The sequence below is a fragment of the Podarcis gaigeae genome (genome assembly GCF_964106915.1).
Source record: "Podarcis gaigeae genome assembly, chromosome: 5".
NCBI classification, from domain to species: Eukaryota; Metazoa; Chordata; class Lepidosauria; order Squamata; family Lacertidae; genus Podarcis; species Podarcis gaigeae.
In genome coordinates, this window is record NC_139681.1 from 8,824,802 (window position 1) to 8,849,675 (window position 24,874).

Genomic DNA, 24,874 nt, shown 5'->3' on the forward strand with positions numbered 1-24,874 from the left:
CGTTCTGCAATTCACTCAAAAATGCTGCCAGACTGTTGCAAACAATCCCCTGAAAGTTTTTTCGGAGGAAACAGATGGGTTTATATCATCAGAAAGAGAATTAGATCTCAACGTCTGAACAACTTTTTTTTGCAAAAATCCCTAAGCCGCGCGGTCACAATTTCAGCAAAAATCTGACCTTCTGCAATTCACTCAAAAATGCTGCCAAAGTGTTGCAAACGATCCCCAGAAAGTTTTTTCGGAGGAAACAGATGGGTTTTTATCATCAGAAAGAGAATTAGACCTCGACGTCTCAACAACGTTTTTTTGCAAAAATCCCTAAGCCGCGCGGTCACAATTTAAGCTAAAATCTGACGTTCTGCAATTCACTCAAAAATGCTGCCAAAGTGTTGCAAACGATCCACTGAAAGTTTTTTCGGAGGAAACAGATCGGTTTTTATCATCAGAAAGAGAATTAGACCTCGACGTCTGAACAACTATTATTTGCAAAAATCCCTAAGCCGCGCGGTCACAATTTCATTAAAAATCTGACGTTCTGCAATTCACTCAAAAATGCTGCCAAAGTGTTGCAAACGATCCCCTGAAAGTTTTTTCGGAGGAAACAGATGGGTTTTTATCATTAGAAAGAGAATTAGACTTCGACGTCTGAACAACTTTTTTTTGCAAAAATCCCTAAGCCGCGCGGTCACAATTTCAGCAGAAATCTGACGTTCTGCAATTCACTCAAAAATGCTGCCAAAGTGTTGCAAACGATCCCCTGAAAGTTTTTTCGGAGGAAACAGATGGGTTTTTATCATCAGAAAGAGAATAAACCATCGACGTGTGAACAACTTTTTTTTGCAAAAATCCCTAAGCCGCGCGGTCACAATTTCAGCAAAAATCTGACGTTCCGCTATTCACTCAAAAATGCTGCCAAAGTGTTGCAAACGTTCCCCTGAAAGTTTTTTCGGAGGAAACAGATGGGTTTTTATCATCAGAAAGAGAATTAGACCTCGACGTCTGAGCAACCTTTTTTTGCAAAAATCCCGAAGCCGCGCGGTCACAATTTCAGCAAAAATCTGACGTTCTGCAATTCACTCAAAAATGCTGCCAAAGTGTTGCAAATGATCCCCTGAAAGTTTTTTCGGAGGAAACAGATGGGTTTTTATCATCGGAAAGAGAATTAGACCTCGACGTCTTAACAACTTTTTTTTGCAAAAATCCCTAAGCCGCGCGGTCACAATTTCAGCAAAAATCTGACCTTCTGCAATTCACTCAAAAATGCTGCCAAAGTGTTGCAAACGATCCCCTGAAAGTTTTTTCGGAGGAAACAGATGGGTTTTTATCATCAGAAAGAGAATTAGACCTCGACGTCTGAACAACTATTATTTGCAAAAATCCCTAAGCCGCGCGGTCACAATTTCATTAAAAATCTGACGTTCTGCAATTCACTCAAAAATGCTGCCAAAGTGTTGCAAACGATCCCCTGAAAGTTTTTTCGGAGGAAACAGATGGGTTTTTATCATCAGAAAGAGAATTAGACCTCGACGTCTGAACAACTATTATTTGCAAAAATCCCTAAGCCGCGCGGTCACAATTTCATTAAAAATCTGACGTTCTGCAATTCACTCAAAAATGCTGCCAAAGTGTTGCAAACGATCCCCTGAAAGTTTTTTCGGAGGAAACAGATGGGTTTTTATCATTAGAAAGAGAATTAGACTTCGACGTCTGAACAACTTTTTTTTGCAAAAATCCCTAAGCCGCGCGGTCACAATTTCAGCAGAAATCTGACGTTCCGCAATTCACTCAAAAATGCTGCCAAAGTGTTGCAAACGATCCCCTGAAAGTTTTTTCGGAGGAAACAGCTGGGTTTTTATCATCAGAAAGAGAATAAACCCTCGACGTGTGAACAACTTTTTTTTGCAAAAATCCCTAAGCCGCGCGGTCACAATTTAAGCAAAAATCTGACATTCCGCAATTCACTCAAAAATGCTGCCAAAGTGTTGCAAACGTTCCCCTGAAAGTTTTTTCGGAGGAAACAGATGGGTTTTTATCATCAGAAAGAGAATTAGACCTCGACGTCTGAAGAACTTTTTTTTGCAAAAATCCCTAAGCCGCGCGGTCACAATTTCAGCAAAAATCTGACGTTCTGCAATTCACTCAAAAATGCTGCCAAAGTGTTGCAAACAATCCCCTGAAAGTTTTTTCGGAGGAAACAGATGGGTTTTTATCATCAGAAAGAGAATTAGACCTCGACGTCTGAACAACTATTATTTGCAAAAATCCCTAAGCCGCGCGGTCACAATTTCATTAAAAATCTGACGTTCTGCAATTCACTCAAAAATGCTGCCAAAGTGTTGCAAACGATCCCCTGAAAGTTTTTTCGGAGGAAACAGATGGGTTTTTATCATTAGAAAGAGAATTAGACTTCGACGTCTGAACAACTTTTTTTTGCAAAAATCCCTAAGCCGCGCGGTCACAATTTCAGCAAAAATCTGACGTTCTGCAATTCACTCAAAAATGCTGCCAAAGTGTTGCAAACGATCCCCTGAAAGTTTTTTCGGAGGAAACAGCTGGGTTTTTATCATCGGAAAGAGATTTAGACCTCGACGTCTGAGCAACCTTTTTTTGCAAAAATCCCGAAGCCGCGCGGTCACAATTTCAGCAAAAATCTGACGTTCTGCAATTCACTCAAAAATGCTGCCAAAGTGTTGCAAATGATCCCCTGAAAGTTTTTTCGGAGGAAACAGATGGGTTTTTATCATCAGAAAGAGAATTAGACCTCGACGTCTGAACAACTATTATTTGCAAAAATCCCTAAGCCGCGCGGTCACAATTTCATTAAAAATCTGACGTTCTGCAATTCACTCAAAAATGCTGCCAAAGTGTTGCAAACGATCCCCTGAAAGTTTTTTCGGAGGAAACAGATGGGTTTTTATCATCAGAAAGAGAATTAGACCTCGACGTCTGAACAACTATTATTTGCAAAAATCCCTAAGCCGCGCGGTCACAATTTCATTAAAAATCTGACGTTCTGCAATTCACTCAAAAATGCTGCCAAAGTGTTGCAAACGATCCCCTGAAAGTTTTTTCGGAGGAAACAGATGGGTTTTTATCATTAGAAAGAGAATTAGACTTCGACGTCTGAACAACTTTTTTTTGCAAAAATCCCTAAGCCGCGCGGTCACAATTTCAGCAAAAATCTGACCTTCTGCAATTCACTCAAAAATGCTGCCAAAGTGTTGCAAACGATCCCCTGAAAGTTTTTTCGGAGGAAACAGATGGGTTTTTATCATCAGAAAGAGAATTAGACCTCGACGTCTCAACAACGTTTTTTTGCAAAAATCCCTAAGCCGCGCGGTCACAATTTAAGCTAAAATCTGACGTTCTGCAATTCACTCAAAAATGCTGCCAAAGTGTTGCAAACGATCCACTGAAAGTTTTTTCGGAGGAAACAGATGGGTTTTTATCATCAGAAAGAGAATTAGACCTCGACGTCTGAACAACTATTATTTGCAAAAATCCCTAAGCCGCGCGGTCACAATTTCATTAAAAATCTGACGTTCTGCAATTCACTCAAAAATGCTGCCAAAGTGTTGCAAACGATCCCCTGAAAGTTTTTTCGGAGGAAACAGATGGGTTTTTATCATCAGAAAGAGAATTAGACCTCGACGTCTGAACAACTATTATTTGCAAAAATCCCTAAGCCGCGCGGTCACAATTTCATTAAAAATCTGACGTTCTGCAATTCACTCAAAAATGCTGCCAAAGTGTTGCAAACGATCCCCTGAAAGTTTTTTCGGAGGAAACAGATGGGTTTTTATCATTAGAAAGAGAATTAGACTTCGACGTCTGAACAACTTTTTTTTGCAAAAATCCCTAAGCCGCGCGGTCACAATTTCAGCAGAAATCTGACGTTCCGCAATTCACTCAAAAATGCTGCCAAAGTGTTGCAAACGATCCCCTGAAAGTTTTTTCGGAGGAAACAGCTGGGTTTTTATCATCAGAAAGAGAATAAACCCTCGACGTGTGAACAACTTTTTTTTGCAAAAATCCCTAAGCCGCGCGGTCACAATTTAAGCAAAAATCTGACATTCCGCAATTCACTCAAAAATGCTGCCAAAGTGTTGCAAACGTTCCCCTGAAAGTTTTTTCGGAGGAAACAGATGGGTTTTTATCATCAGAAAGAGAATTAGACCTCGACGTCTGAAGAACTTTTTTTTGCAAAAATCCCTAAGCCGCGCGGTCACAATTTCAGCAAAAATCTGACGTTCTGCAATTCACTCAAAAATGCTGCCAAAGTGTTGCAAACAATCCCCTGAAAGTTTTTTCGGAGGAAACAGATGGGTTTTTATCATCAGAAAGAGAATTAGACCTCGACGTCTGAACAACTATTATTTGCAAAAATCCCTAAGCCGCGCGGTCACAATTTCATTAAAAATCTGACGTTCTGCAATTCACTCAAAAATGCTGCCAAAGTGTTGCAAACGATCCCCTGAAAGTTTTTTCGGAGGAAACAGATGGGTTTTTATCATTAGAAAGAGAATTAGACTTCGACGTCTGAACAACTTTTTTTTGCAAAAATCCCTAAGCCGCGCGGTCACAATTTCAGCAAAAATCTGACGTTCTGCAATTCACTCAAAAATGCTGCCAAAGTGTTGCAAACGATCCCCTGAAAGTTTTTTCGGAGGAAACAGCTGGGTTTTTATCATCGGAAAGAGATTTAGACCTCGACGTCTGAGCAACCTTTTTTTGCAAAAATCCCGAAGCCGCGCGGTCACAATTTCAGCAAAAATCTGACGTTCTGCAATTCACTCAAAAATGCTGCCAAAGTGTTGCAAATGATCCCCTGAAAGTTTTTTCGGAGGAAACAGATGGGTTTTTATCATCAGAAAGAGAATTAGACCTCGACGTCTGAACAACTATTATTTGCAAAAATCCCTAAGCCGCGCGGTCACAATTTCATTAAAAATCTGACGTTCTGCAATTCACTCAAAAATGCTGCCAAAGTGTTGCAAACGATCCCCTGAAAGTTTTTTCGGAGGAAACAGATGGGTTTTTATCATCAGAAAGAGAATTAGACCTCGACGTCTGAACAACTATTATTTGCAAAAATCCCTAAGCCGCGCGGTCACAATTTCATTAAAAATCTGACGTTCTGCAATTCACTCAAAAATGCTGCCAAAGTGTTGCAAACGATCCCCTGAAAGTTTTTTCGGAGGAAACAGATGGGTTTTTATCATTAGAAAGAGAATTAGACTTCGACGTCTGAACAACTTTTTTTTGCAAAAATCCCTAAGCCGCGCGGTCACAATTTCAGCAAAAATCTGACCTTCTGCAATTCACTCAAAAATGCTGCCAAAGTGTTGCAAACGATCCCCTGAAAGTTTTTTCGGAGGAAACAGATGGGTTTTTATCATCAGAAAGAGAATTAGACCTCGACGTCTCAACAACGTTTTTTTGCAAAAATCCCTAAGCCGCGCGGTCACAATTTAAGCTAAAATCTGACGTTCTGCAATTCACTCAAAAATGCTGCCAAAGTGTTGCAAACGATCCACTGAAAGTTTTTTCGGAGGAAACAGATGGGTTTTTATCATCAGAAAGAGAATTAGACCTCGACGTCTGAACAACTATTATTTGCAAAAATCCCTAAGCCGCGCGGTCACAATTTCATTAAAAATCTGACGTTCTGCAATTCACTCAAAAATGCTGCCAAAGTGTTGCAAACGATCCCCTGAAAGTTTTTTCGGAGGAAACAGATGGGTTTTTATCATTAGAAAGAGAATTAGACTTCGACGTCTGAACAACTTTTTTTTGCAAAAATCCCTAAGCCGCGCGGTCACAATTTCAGCAGAAATCTGACGTTCTGCAATTCACTCAAAAATGCTGCCAAAGTGTTGCAAACGATCCCCTGAAAGTTTTTTCGGAGGAAACAGCTGGGTTTTTATCATCAGAAAGAGAATAAACCCTCGACGTGTGAACAACTTTTTTTTGCAAAAATCCCTAAGCCGCGCGGTCACAATTTCAGCAAAAATCTGACGTTCCGCAATTCACTCAAAAATGCTGCCAAAGTGTTGCAAACGTTCCCCTGAAAGTTTTTTCGGAGGAAACAGATGGGTTTTTATCATCAGAAAGAGAATTAGACCTCGACGTCTGAGCAACCTTTTTTTTGCAAAAATCCCGAAGCCGCGCGGTCACAATTTCAGCAAAAATCTGACGTTCTGCAATTCACTCAAAAATGCTGCCAAAGTGTTGCAAATGATCCCCTGAAAGTTTTTTCGGAGGAAACAGATGGGTTTTTATCATCGGAAAGAGAATTAGACCTCGACGTCTGAAGAACTTTTTTTTGCAAAAATCCCTAAGGCGCGCGGTCACAATTTCAGCAAAAATCTGACCTTCTGCAATTCACTCAAAAATGCTGCCAAAGTGTTGCAAACGATCCCCTGAAAGTTTTTTCGGAGGAAACAGATGGGTTTTTATCATCAGAAAGAGAATTAGACCTCGACGTCTGAACAACTATTATTTGCAAAAATCCCTAAGCCGCGCGGTCACAATTTCATTAAAAATCTGACGTTCTGCAATTCACTCAAAAATGCTGCCAAAGTGTTGCAAACGATCCCCTGAAAGTTTTTTCGGAGGAAACAGATGGGTTTTTATCATCAGAAAGAGAATTAGACCTCGACGTCTGAAGAACTTTTTTTTGCAAAAATCCCTAAGCCGCGCGGTCACAATTTCAGCAAAAATCTGACGTTCTGCAATTCACTCAAAAATGCTGCCAAAGTGTTGCAAACGATCCCCTGAAAGTTTTTTCGGAGGAAACAGATGGGTTTTTATCATCAGAAAGAGAATTAGACCTCGACGTCTGAGCAACTTTTTTTTGCAAAAATCCCTAAGCCGCGCGGTCACAATTTCAGCAAAAATCTGACGTTCTGCAATTCACTCAAAAATGCTGCCAGACTGTTGCAAACAATCCCCTGAAAGTTTTTTCGGAGGAAACAGATGGGTTTATATCATCAGAAAGAGAATTAGATCTCAACGTCTGAACAACTTTTTTTTGCAAAAATCCCTAAGCCGCGCGGTCACAATTTCAGCAAAAATCTGACCTTCTGCAATTCACTCAAAAATGCTGCCAAAGTGTTGCAAACGATCCCCTGAAAGTTTTTTCGGAGGAAACAGATGGGTTTTTATCATCAGAAAGAGAATTAGACCTCGACGTCTCAACAACGTTTTTTTGCAAAAATCCCTAAGCCGCGCGGTCACAATTTAAGCTAAAATCTGACGTTCTGCAATTCACTCAAAAATGCTGCCAAAGTGTTGCAAACGATCCACTGAAAGTTTTTTCGGAGGAAACAGATCGGTTTTTATCATCAGAAAGAGAATTAGACCTCGACGTCTGAACAACTATTATTTGCAAAAATCCCTAAGCCGCGCGGTCACAATTTCATTAAAAATCTGACGTTCTGCAATTCACTCAAAAATGCTGCCAAAGTGTTGCAAACGATCCCCTGAAAGTTTTTTCGGAGGAAACAGATGGGTTTTTATCATTAGAAAGAGAATTAGACTTCGACGTCTGAACAACTTTTTTTTGCAAAAATCCCTAAGCCGCGCGGTCACAATTTCAGCAGAAATCTGACGTTCTGCAATTCACTCAAAAATGCTGCCAAAGTGTTGCAAACGATCCCCTGAAAGTTTTTTCGGAGGAAACAGATGGGTTTTTATCATCAGAAAGAGAATAAACCCTCGACGTGTGAACAACTTTTTTTTGCAAAAATCCCTAAGCCGCGCGGTCACAATTTCAGCAAAAATCTGACGTTCCGCAATTCACTCAAAAATGCTGCCAAAGTGTTGCAAACGTTCCCCTGAAAGTTTTTTCGGAGGAAACAGATGGGTTTTTATCATCAGAAAGAGAATTAGACCTCGACGTCTGAGCAACCTTTTTTTGCAAAAATCCCTAAGCCGCGCGGTCACAATTTCAGCAAAAATCTGACGTTCTGCAATTCACTCAAAAATGCTGCCAGACTGTTGCAAACAATCCCCTGAAAGTTTTTTCGGAGGAAACAGATGGGTTTTTATCATCGGAAAGAGAATTAGACCTCGACGTCTGAAGAACTTTTTTTTGCAAAAATCCCTAAGGCGCGCGGTCACAATTTCAGCAAAAATCTGACCTTCTGCAATTCACTCAAAAATGCTGCCAAAGTGTTGCAAACGATCCCCTGAAAGTTTTTTCGGAGGAAACAGATGGGTTTTTATCATCAGAAAGAGAATTAGACCTCGACGTCTGAACAACTATTATTTGCAAAAATCCCTAAGCCGCGCGGTCACAATTTCATTAAAAATCTGACGTTCTGCAATTCACTCAAAAATGCTGCCAAAGTGTTGCAAACGATCCCCTGAAAGTTTTTTCGGAGGAAACAGATGGGTTTTTATCATCAGAAAGAGAATTAGACCTCGACGTCTGAACAACTATTATTTGCAAAAATCCCTAAGCCGCGCGGTCACAATTTCATTAAAAATCTGACGTTCTGCAATTCACTCAAAAATGCTGCCAAAGTGTTGCAAACGATCCCCTGAAAGTTTTTTCGGAGGAAACAGATGGGTTTTTATCATTAGAAAGAGAATTAGACTTCGACGTCTGAACAACTTTTTTTTGCAAAAATCCCTAAGCCGCGCGGTCACAATTTCAGCAGAAATCTGACGTTCCGCAATTCACTCAAAAATGCTGCCAAAGTGTTGCAAACGATCCCCTGAAAGTTTTTTCGGAGGAAACAGCTGGGTTTTTATCATCAGAAAGAGAATAAACCCTCGACGTGTGAACACCTTTTTTTTGCAAAAATCCCTAAGCCGCGCGGTCACAATTTAAGCAAAAATCTGACATTCCGCAATTCACTCAAAAATGCTGCCAAAGTGTTGCAAACGTTCCCCTGAAAGTTTTTTCGGAGGAAACAGATGGGTTTTTATCATCAGAAAGAGAATTAGACCTCGACGTCTGAAGAACTTTTTTTTGCAAAAATCCCTAAGCCGCGCGGTCACAATTTCAGCAAAAATCTGACGTTCTGCAATTCACTCAAAAATGCTGCCAAAGTGTTGCAAACAATCCCCTGAAAGTTTTTTCGGAGGAAACAGATGGGTTTTTATCATCAGAAAGAGAATTAGACCTCGACGTCTGAACAACTATTATTTGCAAAAATCCCTAAGCCGCGCGGTCACAATTTCATTAAAAATCTGACGTTCTGCAATTCACTCAAAAATGCTGCCAAAGTGTTGCAAACGATCCCCTGAAAGTTTTTTCGGAGGAAACAGATGGGTTTTTATCATTAGAAAGAGAATTAGACTTCGACGTCTGAACAACTTTTTTTTGCAAAAATCCCTAAGCCGCGCGGTCACAATTTCAGCAAAAATCTGACGTTCTGCAATTCACTCAAAAATGCTGCCAAAGTGTTGCAAACGATCCCCTGAAAGTTTTTTCGGAGGAAACAGCTGGGTTTTTATCATCGGAAAGAGATTTAGACCTCGACGTCTGAGCAACCTTTTTTTGCAAAAATCCCGAAGCCGCGCGGTCACAATTTCAGCAAAAATCTGACGTTCTGCAATTCACTCAAAAATGCTGCCAAAGTGTTGCAAACGATCCCCTGAAAGTTTTTTCGGAGGAAACAGATGGGTTTTTATCATCAGAAAGAGAATTAGACCTCGACGTCTGAACAACTATTATTTGCAAAAATCCCTAAGCCGCGCGGTCACAATTTCATTAAAAATCTGACGTTCTGCAATTCACTCAAAAATGCTGCCAAAGTGTTGCAAACGATCCCCTGAAAGTTTTTTCGGAGGAAACAGATGGGTTTTTATCATTAGAAAGAGAATTAGACTTCGACGTCTGAACAACTTTTTTTTGCAAAAATCCCTAAGCCGCGCGGTCACAATTTCAGCAAAAATCTGACCTTCTGCAATTCACTCAAAAATGCTGCCAAAGTGTTGCAAACGATCCCCTGAAAGTTTTTTCGGAGGAAACAGATGGGTTTTTATCATCAGAAAGAGAATAAACCCTCGACGTGTGAACAACTTTTTTTTGCAAAAATCCCTAAGCCGCGCGGTCACAATTTCAGCAAAAATCTGACGTTCCGCAATTCACTCAAAAATGCTGCCAAAGTGTTGCAAACGTTCCCCTGAAAGTTTTTTCGGAGGAAACAGATGGGTTTTTATCATCAGAAAGAGAATTAGACCTCGACGTCTGAGCAACCTTTTTTTTGCAAAAATCCCGAAGCCGCGCGGTCACAATTTCAGCAAAAATCTGACGTTCTGCAATTCACTCAAAAATGCTGCCAAAGTGTTGCAAATGATCCCCTGAAAGTTTTTTCGGAGGAAACAGATGGGTTTTTATCATCGGAAAGAGAATTAGACCTCGACGTCTGAAGAACTTTTTTTTGCAAAAATCCCTAAGCCGCGCGGTCACAATTTCAGCAAAAATCTGACCTTCTGCAATTCACTCAAAAATGCTGCCAAAGTGTTGCAAACGATCCCCTGAAAGTTTTTTCGGAGGAAACAGATGGGTTTTTATCATCAGAAAGAGAATTAGACCTCGACGTCTGAACAACTATTATTTGCAAAAATCCCTAAGCCGCGCGGTCACAATTTCATTAAAAATCTGACGTTCTGCAATTCACTCAAAAATGCTGCCAAAGTGTTGCAAACGTTCCCCTGAAAGTTTTTTCGGAGGAAACAGATGGGTTTTTATCATCAGAAAGAGAATTAGACCTCGACGTCTGAAGAACTTTTTTTTGCAAAAATCCCTAAGCCGCGCGGTCACAATTTCAGCAAAAATCTGACGTTCTGCAATTCACTCAAAAATGCTGCCAAAGTGTTGCAAACAATCCCCTGAAAGTTTTTTCGGAGGAAACAGATGGGTTTTTATCATCAGAAAGAGAATTAGACCTCGACGTCTGAACAACTATTATTTGCAAAAATCCCTAAGCCGCGCGGTCACAATTTCATTAAATATCTGACGTTCTGCAATTCACTCAAAAATGCTGCCAAAGTGTTGCAAACGATCCCCTGAAAGTTTTTTCGGAGGAAACAGATGGGTTTTTATCATCAGAAAGAGAATTAGACCTCGACGTCTGAACAACTATTATTTGCAAAAATCCCTAAGCCGCGCGGTCACAATTTCATTAAAAATCTGACGTTCTGCAATTCACTCAAAAATGCTGCCAAAGTGTTGCAAACGTTCCCCTGAAAGTTTTTTCGGAGGAAACAGATGGGTTTTTATCATCAGAAAGAGAATTAGACCTCGACGTCTGAAGAACTTTTTTTTGCAAAAATCCCTAAGCCGCGCGGTCACAATTTCATTAAAAATCTGACGTTCTGCAATTCACTCAAAAATGCTGCCAAAGTGTTGCAAACGATCCCCTGAAAGTTTTTTCGGAGGAAACAGATGGGTTTTTATCATTAGAAAGAGAATTAGACTTCGACGTCTGAACAACTTTTTTTTGCAAAAATCCCTAAGCCGCGCGGTCACAATTTCAGCAGAAATCTGACGTTCTGCAATTCACTCAAAAATGCTGCCAAAGTGTTGCAAACGATCCACTGAAAGTTTTTTCGGAGGAAACAGATGGGTTTTTATCATCAGAAAGAGAATAAACCCTCGACGTGTGAACAACTTTTTTTTGCAAAAATCCCTAAGCCGCGCGGTCACAATTTCAGCAAAAATCTGACGTTCCGCAATTCACTCAAAAATGCTGCCAAAGTGTTGCAAACGTTCCCCTGAAAGTTTTTTCGGAGGAAACAGATGGGTTTTTATCATCAGAAAGAGAATTAGACCTCGACGTCTGAGCAACCTTTTTTTGCAAAAATCCCGAAGCCGCGCGGTCACAATTTCAGCAAAAATCTGACGTTCTGCAATTCACTCAAAAATGCTGCCAAAGTGTTGCAAATGATCCCCTGAAAGTTTTTTCGGAGGAAACAGATGGGTTTTTATCATCGGAAAGAGAATTAGACCTCGACGTCTGAAGAACTTTTTTTTGCAAAAATCCCTAAGGCGCGCGGTCACAATTTCAGCAAAAATCTGACCTTCTGCAATTCACTCAAAAATGCTGCCAAAGTGTTGCAAACGATCCCCTGAAAGTTTTTTCGGAGGAAACAGATGGGTTTTTATCATCAGAAAGAGAATTAGACCTCGACGTCTGAACAACTATTATTTGCAAAAATCCCTAAGCCGCGCGGTCACAATTTCATTAAAAATCTGACGTTCTGCAATTCACTCAAAAATGCTGCCAAAGTGTTGCAAACGATCCCCTGAAAGTTTTTTCGGAGGAAACAGATGGGTTTTTATCATCAGAAAGAGAATTAGACCTCGACGTCTGAACAACTATTATTTGCAAAAATCCCTAAGCCGCGCGGTCACAATTTCATTAAAAATCTGACGTTCTGCAATTCACTCAAAAATGCTGCCAAAGTGTTGCAAACGATCCCCTGAAAGTTTTTTCGGAGGAAACAGATGGGTTTTTATCATTAGAAAGAGAATTAGACTTCGACGTCTGAACAACTTTTTTTTGCAAAAATCCCTAAGCCGCGCGGTCACAATTTCAGCAGAAATCTGACGTTCCGCAATTCAATCAAAAATGCTGCCAAAGTGTTGCAAACGATCCCCTGAAAGTTTTTTCGGAGGAAACAGCTGGGTTTTTATCATCAGAAAGAGAATAAACCCTCGACGTGTGAACACCTTTTTTTTGCAAAAATCCCTAAGCCGCGCGGTCACAATTTAAGCAAAAATCTGACATTCCGCAATTCACTCAAAAATGCTGCCAAAGTGTTGCAAACGTTCCCCTGAAAGTTTTTTCGGAGGAAACAGATGGGTTTTTATCATCAGAAAGAGAATTAGACCTCGACGTCTGAAGAACTTTTTTTTGCAAAAATCCCTAAGCCGCGCGGTCACAATTTCAGCAAAAATCTGACGTTCTGCAATTCACTCAAAAATGCTGCCAAAGTGTTGCAAACAATCCCCTGAAAGTTTTTTCGGAGGAAACAGATGGGTTTTTATCATCAGAAAGAGAATTAGACCTCGACGTCTGAACAACTATTATTTGCAAAAATCCCTAAGCCGCGCGGTCACAATTTCATTAAAAATCTGACGTTCTGCAATTCACTCAAAAATGCTGCCAAAGTGTTGCAAACGATCCCCTGAAAGTTTTTTCGGAGGAAACAGATGGGTTTTTATCATTAGAAAGAGAATTAGACTTCGACGTCTGAACAACTTTTTTTTGCAAAAATCCCTAAGCCGCGCGGTCACAATTTCAGCAAAAATCTGACGTTCTGCAATTCACTCAAAAATGCTGCCAAAGTGTTGCAAACGATCCCCTGAAAGTTTTTTCGGAGGAAACAGCTGGGTTTTTATCATCGGAAAGAGATTTAGACCTCGACGTCTGAGCAACCTTTTTTTGCAAAAATCCCGAAGCCGCGCGGTCACAATTTCAGCAAAAATCTGACGTTCTGCAATTCACTCAAAAATGCTGCCAAAGTGTTGCAAACGATCCCCTGAAAGTTTTTTCGGAGGAAACAGATGGGTTTTTATCATCAGAAAGAGAATTAGACCTCGACGTCTGAACAACTATTATTTGCAAAAATCCCTAAGCCGCGCGGTCACAATTTCATTAAAAATCTGACGTTCTGCAATTCACTCAAAAATGCTGCCAAAGTGTTGCAAACGATCCCCTGAAAGTTTTTTCGGAGGAAACAGATGGGTTTTTATCATTAGAAAGAGAATTAGACTTCGACGTCTGAACAACTTTTTTTTGCAAAAATCCCTAAGCCGCGCGGTCACATTTTCAGCAAAAATCTGACCTTCTGCAATTCACTCAAAAATGCTGCCAAAGTGTTGCAAACGATCCCCTGAAAGTTTTTTCGGAGGAAACAGATGGGTTTTTATCATCAGAAAGAGAATAAACCCTCGACGTGTGAACAACTTTTTTTTGCAAAAATCCCTAAGCCGCGCGGTCACAATTTCAGCAAAAATCTGACGTTCCGCAATTCACTCAAAAATGCTGCCAAAGTGTTGCAAACGTTCCCCTGAAAGTTTTTTCGGAGGAAACAGATGGGTTTTTATCATCAGAAAGAGAATTAGACCTCGACGTCTGAGCAACCTTTTTTTTGCAAAAATCCCGAAGCCGCGCGGTCACAATTTCAGCAAAAATCTGACGTTCTGCAATTCACTCAAAAATGCTGCCAAAGTGTTGCAAATGATCCCCTGAAAGTTTTTTCGGAGGAAACAGATGGGTTTTTATCATCGGAAAGAGAATTAGACCTCGACGTCTGAAGAACTTTTTTTTGCAAAAATCCCTAAGGCGCGCGGTCACAATTTCAGCAAAAATCTGACCTTCTGCAATTCACTCAAAAATGCTGCCAAAGTGTTGCAAACGATCCCCTGAAAGTTTTTTCGGAGGAAACAGATGGGTTTTTATCATCAGAAAGAGAATTAGACCTCGACGTCTGAACAACTATTATTTGCAAAAATCCCTAAGCCGCGCGGTCACAATTTCATTAAAAATCTGACGTTCTGCAATTCACTCAAAAATGCTGCCAAAGTGTTGCAAACGATCCCCTGAAAGTTTTTTCGGAGGAAACAGATGGGTTTTTATCATCAGAAAGAGAATTAGACCTCGACGTCTGAACAACTATTATTTGCAAAAATCCCTAAGCCGCGCGGTCACAATTTCATTAAAAATCTGACGTTCTGCAATTCACTCAAAAATGCTGCCAAAGTGTTGCAAACGTTCCCCTGAAAGTTTTTTCGGAGGAAACAGATGGGTTTTTATCATCAGAAAGAGAATTAGACCTCGACGTCTGAAGAACTTTTTTTTGCAAAAATCCCTAAGCCGCGCGGTCACAATTTCAGCAAAAATCTGACGTTCTGCAATTCACTCAAAAATGCTGCCAAAGTGTTGCAAACAATCCCCTGAAAGTTTTTTCGGAGGAAACAGATGGGTTTTTATCATCAGAAAGAGAATTAGACCTCGACGTCTGAACAACTATTATTTGCAAAAATCCCTAAGCCGCGCGGTCACAATTTCAGCAAAAATCTGACGTTCTGCAATTCACTCAAAAATGCTGCCAAAGTGTTGCAAACAATCCCCTGAAAGTTTTTTCGGAGGAAACAGATGGGTTTTTATCATCAGAAAGAGAATTAGACCTCGACGTCTGAACAACTATTATTTGCAAAAATCCCTAAGCCGCGCGGTCACAATTTCATTAAAAATCTGACGTTCTGCAATTCACTCAAAAATGCTGCCAAAGTGTTGCAAACGATCCCCTGAAAGTTTTTTCGGAGGAAACAGATGGGTTTTTATCATTAGAAAGAGAATTAGACTTCGACGTCTGAACAACTTTTTTTTGCAAAAATCCCTAAGCCGCGTGGTCACAATTTCAGCAGAAATCTGACGTTCTGCAATTCACTCAAAAATGCTGCCAAAGTGTTGCAAACGATCCACTGAAAGTTTTTTCGGAGGAAACAGATCGGTTTTTATCATCAGAAAGAGAATTAGACCTCGACGTCTGAACAACTATTATTTGCAAAAATCCCTAAGCCGCGCGGTCACAATTTCATTAAAAATCTGACGTTCTGCAATTCACTCAAAAATGCTGCCAAAGTGTTGCAAACGATCCCCTGAAAGTTTTTTCGGAGGAAACAGATGGGTTTTTATCATTAGAAAGAGAATTAGACTTCGACGTCTGAACAACTTTTTTTTGCAAAAATCCCTAAGCCGCGCGGTCACAATTTCAGCAGAAATCTGACGTTCTGCAATTCACTCAAAAATGCTGCCAAAGTGTTGCAAACGATCCCCTGAAAGTTTTTTCGGAGGAAACAGATGGGTTTTTATCATCAGAAAGAGAATAAACCCTCGACGTGTGAAGAACTTTTTTTTGCAAAAATCCCTAAGCCGCGCGGTCACAATTTCAGCAAAAATCTGACGTTCCGCAATTCACTCAAAAATGCTGCCAAAGTGTTGCAAACGTTCCCCTGAAAGTTTTTTCGGAGGAAACAGATGGGTTTTTATCATCAGAAAGAGAATTAGACCTCGACGTCTGAGCAACCTTTTTTTGCAAAAATCCCGAAGCCGGCGGTCACAATTTCAGCAAAAATCTGACGTTCTGCAATTCACTCAAAAATGCTGCCAAAGTGTTGCAAATGATCCCCTGAAAGTTTTTTCGGAGGAAACAGATGGGTTTTTATCATCGGAAAGAGAATTAGACCTCTACGTCTGAACAACTATTATTTGCAAAAATCCCTAAGCCGCGCGGTCACAATTTCATTAAAAATCTGACGTTCTGCAATTCACTCAAAAATGCTGCCAAAGTGTTGCAAACGATCCCCTGAAAGTTTTTTCGGAGGAAACAGATGGGTTTTTATCATCAGAAAGAGAATTAGACCTCGACGTCTTAACAACTATTATTTGCAAAAATCCCTAAGCCGCGCGGTCACAATTTCATTAAAAATCTGACGTTCTGCAATTCACTCAAAAATGCTGCCAAAGTGTTGCAAACGATCCCCTGAAAGTTTTTTCGGAGGAAACAGATGGGTTTTTATCATTAGAAAGAGAATTAGACTTCGACGTCTGAACAACTTTTTTTTGCAAAAATCCCTAAGCCGCGCGGTCACAATTTCAGCAGAAATCTGACGTTCCGCAATTCACTCAAAAATGCTGCCAAAGTGTTGCAAACGATCCCCTGAAAGTTTTTTCGGAGGAAACAGCTGGGTTTTTATCATCAGAAAGAGAATAAACCCTCGACGTGTGAACAACTTTTTTTTGCAAAAATCCCTAAGCCGCGCGGTCACAATTTAAGCAAAAATCTGACATTCCGCAATTCACTCAAAAATGCTGCCAAAGTGTTGCAAACGTTCCCCTGAAAGTTTTTTCGGAGGAAACAGATGGGTTTTTATCATCAGAAAGAGAATTAGACCTCGACGTCTGAAGAACTTTTTTTTGCAAAAATCCCTAAGCCGCGCGGTCACAATTTCAGCAAAAATCTGACGTTCTGCAATTCACTCAAAAATGCTGCCAAAGTGTTGCAAACAATCCCCTGAAAGTTTTTTCGGAGGAAACAGATGGGTTTTTATCATCAGAAAGAGAATTAGACCTCGACGTCTGAACAACTATTATTTGCAAAAATCCCTAAGCCGCGCGGTCACAATTTCATTAAAAATCTGACGTTCTGCAATTCACTCAAAAATGCTGCCAAAGTGTTGCAAACGATCCCCTGAAAGTTTTTTCGGAGGAAACAGATGGGTTTTTATCATTAGAAAGAGAATTAGACTTCGACGTCTGAACAACTTTTTTTTGCAAAAATCCCTAAGCCGCGCGGTCACAATTTCAGCAAAAATCTGACGTTCTGCAATTCACTCAAAAATGCTGCCAAAGTGTTGCAAACGATCCCCTGAAAGTTTTTTCGGAGGAAACAGCTGGGTTTTTATCATCGGAAAGAGATTTAGACCTCGACGTCTGAGCAACCTTTTTTTGCAAAAATCCCGAAGCCGCGCGGTCACAATTTCAGCAAAAATCTGACGTTCTGCAATTCACTCAAAAATGCTGCCAAAGTGTTGCAAATGATCCCCTGAAAGTTTTTTCGGAGGAAACAGATGGGTTTTTATCATCAGAAAGAGAATTAGACCTCGACGTCTGAACAACTATTATTTGCAAAAATCCCTAAGCCGCGCGGTCACAATTTCATTAAAAATCTGACGTTCTGCAATTCACTCAAAAATGCTGCCAAAGTGTTGCAAACGATCCCCTGAAAGTTTTTTCGGAGGAAACAGATGGGTTTTTATCATCAGAAAGAGAATTAGACCTCGACGTCTGAACAACTATTATTTGCAAAAATCCCTAAGCCGCGCGGTCACAATTTCATTAAAAATCTGACGTTCTGCAATTCACTCAAAAATGCTGCCAAAGTGTTGCAAACGATCCCCTGAAAGTTTTTTCGGAGGAAACAGATGGGTTTTTATCATTAGAAAGAGAATTAGACTTCGACGTCTGAACAACTTTTTTTTGCAAAAATCCCTAAGCCGCGCGGTCACAATTTCAGCAAAAATCTGACCTTCTGCAATTCACTCAAAAATGCTGCCAAAGTGTTGCAAACGATCCCCTGAAAGTTTTTTCGGAGGAAACAGATGGGTTTTTATCATCAGAAAGAGAATTAGACCTCGACGTCTCAACAACGTTTTTTTGCAAAAATCCCTAAGCCGCGCGGTCACAATTTAAGCTAAAATCTGACGTTCTGCAATTCACTCAAAAATGCTGCCAAAGTGTTGCAAACGATCCACTGAAAGTTTTTTCGGAGGAAACAGATGGGTTTTTATCATCAGAAAGAGAATTAGACCTCGACGTCTGAACAACTATTATTTGCAAAAATCCCTAAGCCGCGCGGTCACAATTTCATTAAAAATCTGACGTTCTGCAATTCACTCAAAAATGCTGCCAAAGTGTTGCAAACGATCCCCTGAAAGTTTTTTCGGAGGAAACAGCTGGGTTTTTATCATCAGAAAGAGAATAAACCCTCGACGTGTGAACAACTTTTTTTTGCAAAAATCCCTAAGCCGCGCGGTCACAATTTCAGCAAAAATCTGACGTTCCGCAATTCACTCAAAAATGCTGCCAAAGTGTTGCAAACGTTCCCCTGAAAGTTTTTTCGGAGGAAACAGATGGGTTTTTATCATCAGAAAGAGAATTAGACCTCGACGTCTGAGCAACCTTTTTTTTGCAAAAATCCCGAAGCCGCGCGGTCACAATTTCAGCAAAAATCTGACGTTCCGCAATTCACTCAAAAATGCTGCCAAAGTGTTGCAAACGTTCCCCTGAAAGTTTTTTCGGAGGAAACAGATGGGTTTTTATCATCAGAAAGAGAATTAGACCTCGACGTCTGAGCAACCTTTTTTTTGCAAAAATCCCGAAGCCGCGCGGTCACAATTTCAGCAAAAATCTGACGTTCTGCAATTCACTCAAAAATGCTGCCAAAGTGTTGCAAATGATCCCCTGAAAGTTTTTTCGGAGGAAACAGATGGGTTTTTATCATCGGAAAGAGAATTAGACCTCGACGTCTGAAGAACTTTTTTTTGCAAAAATCCCTAAGGCGCGCGGTCACAATTTCAGCAAAAATCTGACCTTCTGCAATTCACTCAAAAATGCTGCCAAAGTGTTGCAAACGATCCCCTGAAAGTTTTTTCGGAGGAAACAGATGGGTTTTTATCATTAGAAAGAGAATTAGACTTCGACGTCTGAACAACTTTTTTTTGCAAAAATCCCTAAGCCGCGCGGTCACAATTTCAGCAAAAATCTGACCTTCTGCAATTCACTCAAAAATGCTGCCAAAGTGTTGCAAACGATCCCCTGAAAGTTTTTTCGGAGGAAACAGATGGGTTTTTATCATCAGAAAGAGAATTAGACCTCGACGTCTCAACAACGTTTTTTTGCAAAAATCCCTAAGCCGCGCGGTCACAATTTAAGCTAAAATCTGACGTTCTGCAATTCACTCAAAAATGCTGCCAAAGTGTTGCAAACGATCCACTGAAAGTTTTTTCGGAGGAAACAGATGGGTTTTTATCATCAGAAAGAGAATTAGACCTCGACGTCTGAACAACTATTATTTGCAAAAATCCCTAAGCCGCGCGGTCACAATTTCATTAAAAATCTGACGTTCTGCAATTCACTCAAAAATGCTGCCAAAGTGTTGCAAACGATCCCCTGAAAGTTTTTTCGGAGGAAACAGATGGGTTTTTATCATTAGAAAGAGAATTAGACTTCGACGTCTGAACAACTTTTTTTTGCAAAAATCCCTAAGCCGCGTGGTCACAATTTCAGCAGAAATCTGACGTTCTGCAATTCACTCAAAAATGCTGCCAAAGTGTTGCAAACGATCCCCTGAAAGTTTTTTCGGAGGAAACAGATGGGTTTTTATCATCAGAAAGAGAATAAACCCTCGACGTGTGAACAACTTTTTTTTGCAAAAATCCCTAAGCCGCGCGGTCACAATTTCAGCAAAAATCTGACGTTCCGCAATTCACTCAAAAATGCTGCCAAAGTGTTGCAAACGTTCCCCTGAAAGTTTTTTCGGAGGAAACAGATGGGTTTTTATCATCAGAAAGAGAATTAGACCTCGACGTCTGAGCAACCTTTTTTTGCAAAAATCCCGAAGCCGCGCGGTCACAATTTCAGCAAAAATCTGACGTTCTGCAATTCACTCAAAAATGCTGCCAAAGTGTTGCAAATGATCCCCTGAATGTTTTTTCGGAGGAAACAGATGGGTTTTTATCATCGGAAAGAGAATTAGACCTCGACGTCTTAACAACTTTTTTTTGCAAAAATCCCTAAGGCGCGCGGTCACAATTTCAGCAAAAATCTGACCTTCTGCAATTCACTCAAAAATGCTGCCAAAGTGTTGCAAACGATCCCCTGAAAGTTTTTTCGGAGGAAACAGATGGGTTTTTATCATCAGAAAGAGAATTAGACCTCGACGTCTGAACAACTATTATTTGCAAAAATCCCTAAGCCGCGCGGTCACAATTTCATTAAAAATCTGACGTTCTGCAATTCACTCAAAAATGCTGCCAAAGTGTTGCAAACGATCCCCTGAAAGTTTTTTCGGAGGAAACAGATGGGTTTTTATCATCAGAAAGAGAATTAGACCTCGACGTCTGAACAACTATTATTTGCAAAAATCCCTAAGCCGCGCGGTCACAATTTCATTAAAAATCTGACGTTCTGCAATTCACTCAAAAATGCTGCCAAAGTGTTGCAAACGATCCCCTGAAAGTTTTTTCGGAGGAAACAGATGGGTTTTTATCATTAGAAAGAGAATTAGACTTCGACGTCTGAACAACTTTTTTTTGCAAAAATGCCTAAGCCGCGCGGTCACAATTTCAGCAGAAATCTGACGTTCTGCAATTCACTCAAAAATGCTGCCAAAGTGTTGCAAACGATCCCCTGAAAGTTTTTTCGGAGGAAACAGATGGGTTTTTATCATCAGAAAGAGAATTAGACCTCGACGTCTGAGCAACTTTTTTTTGCAAAAATCCCTAAGCCGCGCGGTCACAATTTCAGCAAAAATCTGACGTTCTGCAATTCACTCAAAAATGCTGCCAGACTGTTGCAAACGATCCCCTGAAAGTTTTTTCGGAGGAAACAGATGGGTTAATATCATCAGAAAGAGAATTAGATCTCAACGTCTGAACAACTTTTTTTTGCAAAAATCCCTAAGCCGCGCGGTCACAATTTCAGCAAAAATCTGACCTTCTGCAATTCACTCAAAAATGCTGCCAAAGTGTTGCAAACGATCCCCTGAAAGTTTTTTCGGAGGAAACAGATGGGTTTTTATCATCAGAAAGAGAATTAGACCTCGACATCTCAACAACGTTTTTTTGCAAAAATCCCTAAGCCGCGCGGTCACAATTTAAGCTAAAATCTGACGTTCTGCAATTCACTCAAAAATGCTGCCAAAGTGTTGCAAACGATCCCCTGAAAGTTTTTTCGGAGGAAACAGATGGGTTTTTATCATCAGAAAGAGAATTAGACCTCGACGTCTGAACAACTATTATTTGCAAAAATCCCTAAGCCGCGCGGTCACAATTTCATTAAAAATCTGACGTTCTGCAATTCACTCAAAAATGCTGCCAAAGTGTTGCAAACGATCCCCTGAAAGTTTTTTCGGAGGAAACAGATGGGTTTTTATCATCAGAAAGAGAATTAGACCTCGACGTCTGAACAACTATTATTTGCAAAAATCCCTAAGCCGCGCGGTCACAATTTCATTAAAAATCTGACGTTCTGCAATTCACTCAAAAATGCTGCCAAAGTGTTGCAAACGATCCCCTGAAAGTTTTTTCGGAGGAAACAGATGGGTTTTTATCATTAGAAAGAGAATTAGACTTCGACGTCTGAACAACTTTTTTTTGCAAAAATCCCTAAGCCGCGCGGTCACAATTTCATTAAAAATCTGACGTTCTGCAATTCACTCAAAAATGCTGCCAAAGTGTTGCAAACGATCCCCTGAAAGTTTTTTCGGAGGAAACAGCTGGGTTTTTATCATCAGAAAGAGAATAAACCCTCGACGTGTGAACAACTTTTTTTTGCAAAAATCCCTAAGCCGCGCGGTCACAATTTAAGCAAAAATCTGACGTTCTGCAATTCACTCAAAAATGCTGCCAAAGTGTTGCAAATGATCCCCTGAAAGTTTTTTCGGAGGAAACAGATGGGTTTTTATCATCGGAAAGAGAATTAGACCTCGACGTCTGAACAACTTTTTTTTGCAAAAATCCGTAAGCCGCGCGGTCACAATTTCATTAAAAATCTGACGTTCTGCAATTCACTCAAAAATGCTGCCAAAGTGTTGCAAACGATCCCCTGAAAGTTTTTTCGGAGGAAACAGATGGGTTTTTATCATCAGAAAGAGAATTAGACCACGACGTCTGAACAACTTTTTTTTGCAAAAATCCCTAAGCCTCGCGGTCACAATTTAAGCAAAAATCTGACATTCCGCAATTCACTCAAAAATGCTGCCAAAGTGTTGCAAACGATCCCCTGAAAGTTTTTTCGGAGGAAACAGATGGGTTTTTATCATCAGAAAGAGAATTAGACCTCAACGTCTGAGCAACCTTTTTTTGCAAAAATCCCGAAGCCGCACGGTCACAATTTCATTAAAAATCTGACGTTCTGCAATTCACTCAAAAATGCTGCCAAAGTGTTGCAAACGATCCCCTGAAAGTTTTTTCGGAGGAAACAGATGGGTTTTTATCATCAGAAAGAGAATTAGACCTCGACGTCTGAACAACTATTATTTGCAAAAATCCCTAAGCCGCGCGGTCACAATTTCATTAAAAATCTGACGTTCTGCAATTCACTCAAAAATGCTGCCAAAGTGTTGCAAACGATCCCCTGAAAGTTTTTTCGGAGGAAACAGATGGGTTTTTATCATCAGAAAGAGAATTAGACCTCGACGTCTGAACAACTTTTTTTTGCAAAAATCCCTAAGCCGCGCGGTCACAATTTAAGCAAAAATCTGACATTCCGCAATTCACTCAAAAATGCTGCCAAAGTGTTGCAAACGATCCCCTGAAAGTTTTTTCGGAGGAAACAGATGGGTTTTTATCATCAGAAAGAGAATTAGACCTCGACGTCTGAGCAACCTTTTTTTGCAAAAATCCCGAAGCCGCGCGGTCACAATTTCAGCAAAAATCTGACGTTCTGCAATTCACTCAAAAATGCTGCCAAAGTGTTGCAAACGATCCCCTGAAAGTTTTTTCGGAGGAAACAGCTGGGTTTTTATCATCAGAAAGAGAATAAACCCTCGACGTGTGAACAACTTTTTTTTGCAAAAATCCCTAAGCCGCGCGGTCACAATTTAAGCAAAAATCTGACGTTCTGCAATTCACTCAAAAATGCTGCCAAAGTGTTGCAAATGATCCCCTGAAAGTTTTTTCGGAGGAAACAGATGGGTTTTTATCATCGGAAAGAGAATTAGACCTCGACGTCTGAACAACTTTTTTTTGCAAAAATCCGTAAGCCGCGCGGTCACAATTTCATTAAAAATCTGACGTTCTGCAATTCACTCAAAAATGCTGCCAAAGTGTTGCAAACGATCCCCTGAAAGTTTTTTCGGAGGAAACAGATGGGTTTTTATCATCAGAAAGAGAATTAGACCACGACGTCTGAACAACTTTTTTTTGCAAAAATCCCTAAGCCTCGCGGTCACAATTTAAGCAAAAATCTGACATTCCGCAATTCACTCAAAAATGCTGCCAAAGTGTTGCAAACGATCCCCTGAAAGTTTTTTCGGAGGAAACAGATGGGTTTTTATCATCAGAAAGAGAATTAGACCTCAACGTCTGAGCAACCTTTTTTTGCAAAAATCCCGAAGCCGCACGGTCACAATTTCATTAAAAATCTGACGTTCTGCAATTCACTCAAAAATGCTGCCAAAGTGTTGCAAACGATCCCCTGAAAGTTTTTTCGGAGGAAACAGATGGGTTTTTATCATCAGAAAGAGAATTAGACCTCGACGTCTGAACAACTATTATTTGCAAAAATCCCTAAGCCGCGCGGTCACAATTTCATTAAAAATCTGACGTTCTGCAATTCACTCAAAAATGCTGCCAAAGTGTTGCAAACGATCCCCTGAAAGTTTTTTCGGAGGAAACAGATGGGTTTTTATCATCAGAAAGAGAATTAGACCTCGACGTCTGAACAACTTTTTTTTGCAAAAATCCCTAAGCCGCGCGGTCACAATTTAAGCAAAAATCTGACATTCCGCAATTCACTCAAAAATGCTGCCAAAGTGTTGCAAACGATCCCCTGAAAGTTTTTTCGGAGGAAACAGATGGGTTTTTATCATCAGAAAGAGAATTAGACCTCGACGTCTGAGCAACCTTTTTTTGCAAAAATCCCGAAGCCGCGCGGTCACAATTTCAGCAAAAATCTGACGTTCTGCAATTCACTCAAAAATGCTGCCAAAGTGTTGCAAACGATCCCCTGAAAGTTTTTTCGGAGGAAACAGATGGGTTTTTATCATCAGAAAGAGAATTAGACCTCGACGTCTGAACAACTATTATTTGCAAAAATCCCTAAGCCGCGCGGTCACAATTTCATTAAAAATCTGACGTTCTGCAATTCACTCAAAAATGCTGCCAAAGTGTTGCAAACGATCCCCTGAAAGTTTTTTCGGAGGAAACAGATGGGTTTTTATCATCAGAAAGAGAATTAGACCTCGACGTCTGAACAACTATTATTTGCAAAAATCCCTAAGCCGCGCGGTCACAATTTCATTAAAAATCTGACCTTCTGCAATTCACTCAAAAATGCTGCCAAAGTGTTGCAAACGATCCCCTGAAAGTTTTTTCGGAGGAAACAGATGGGTTTTTATCATC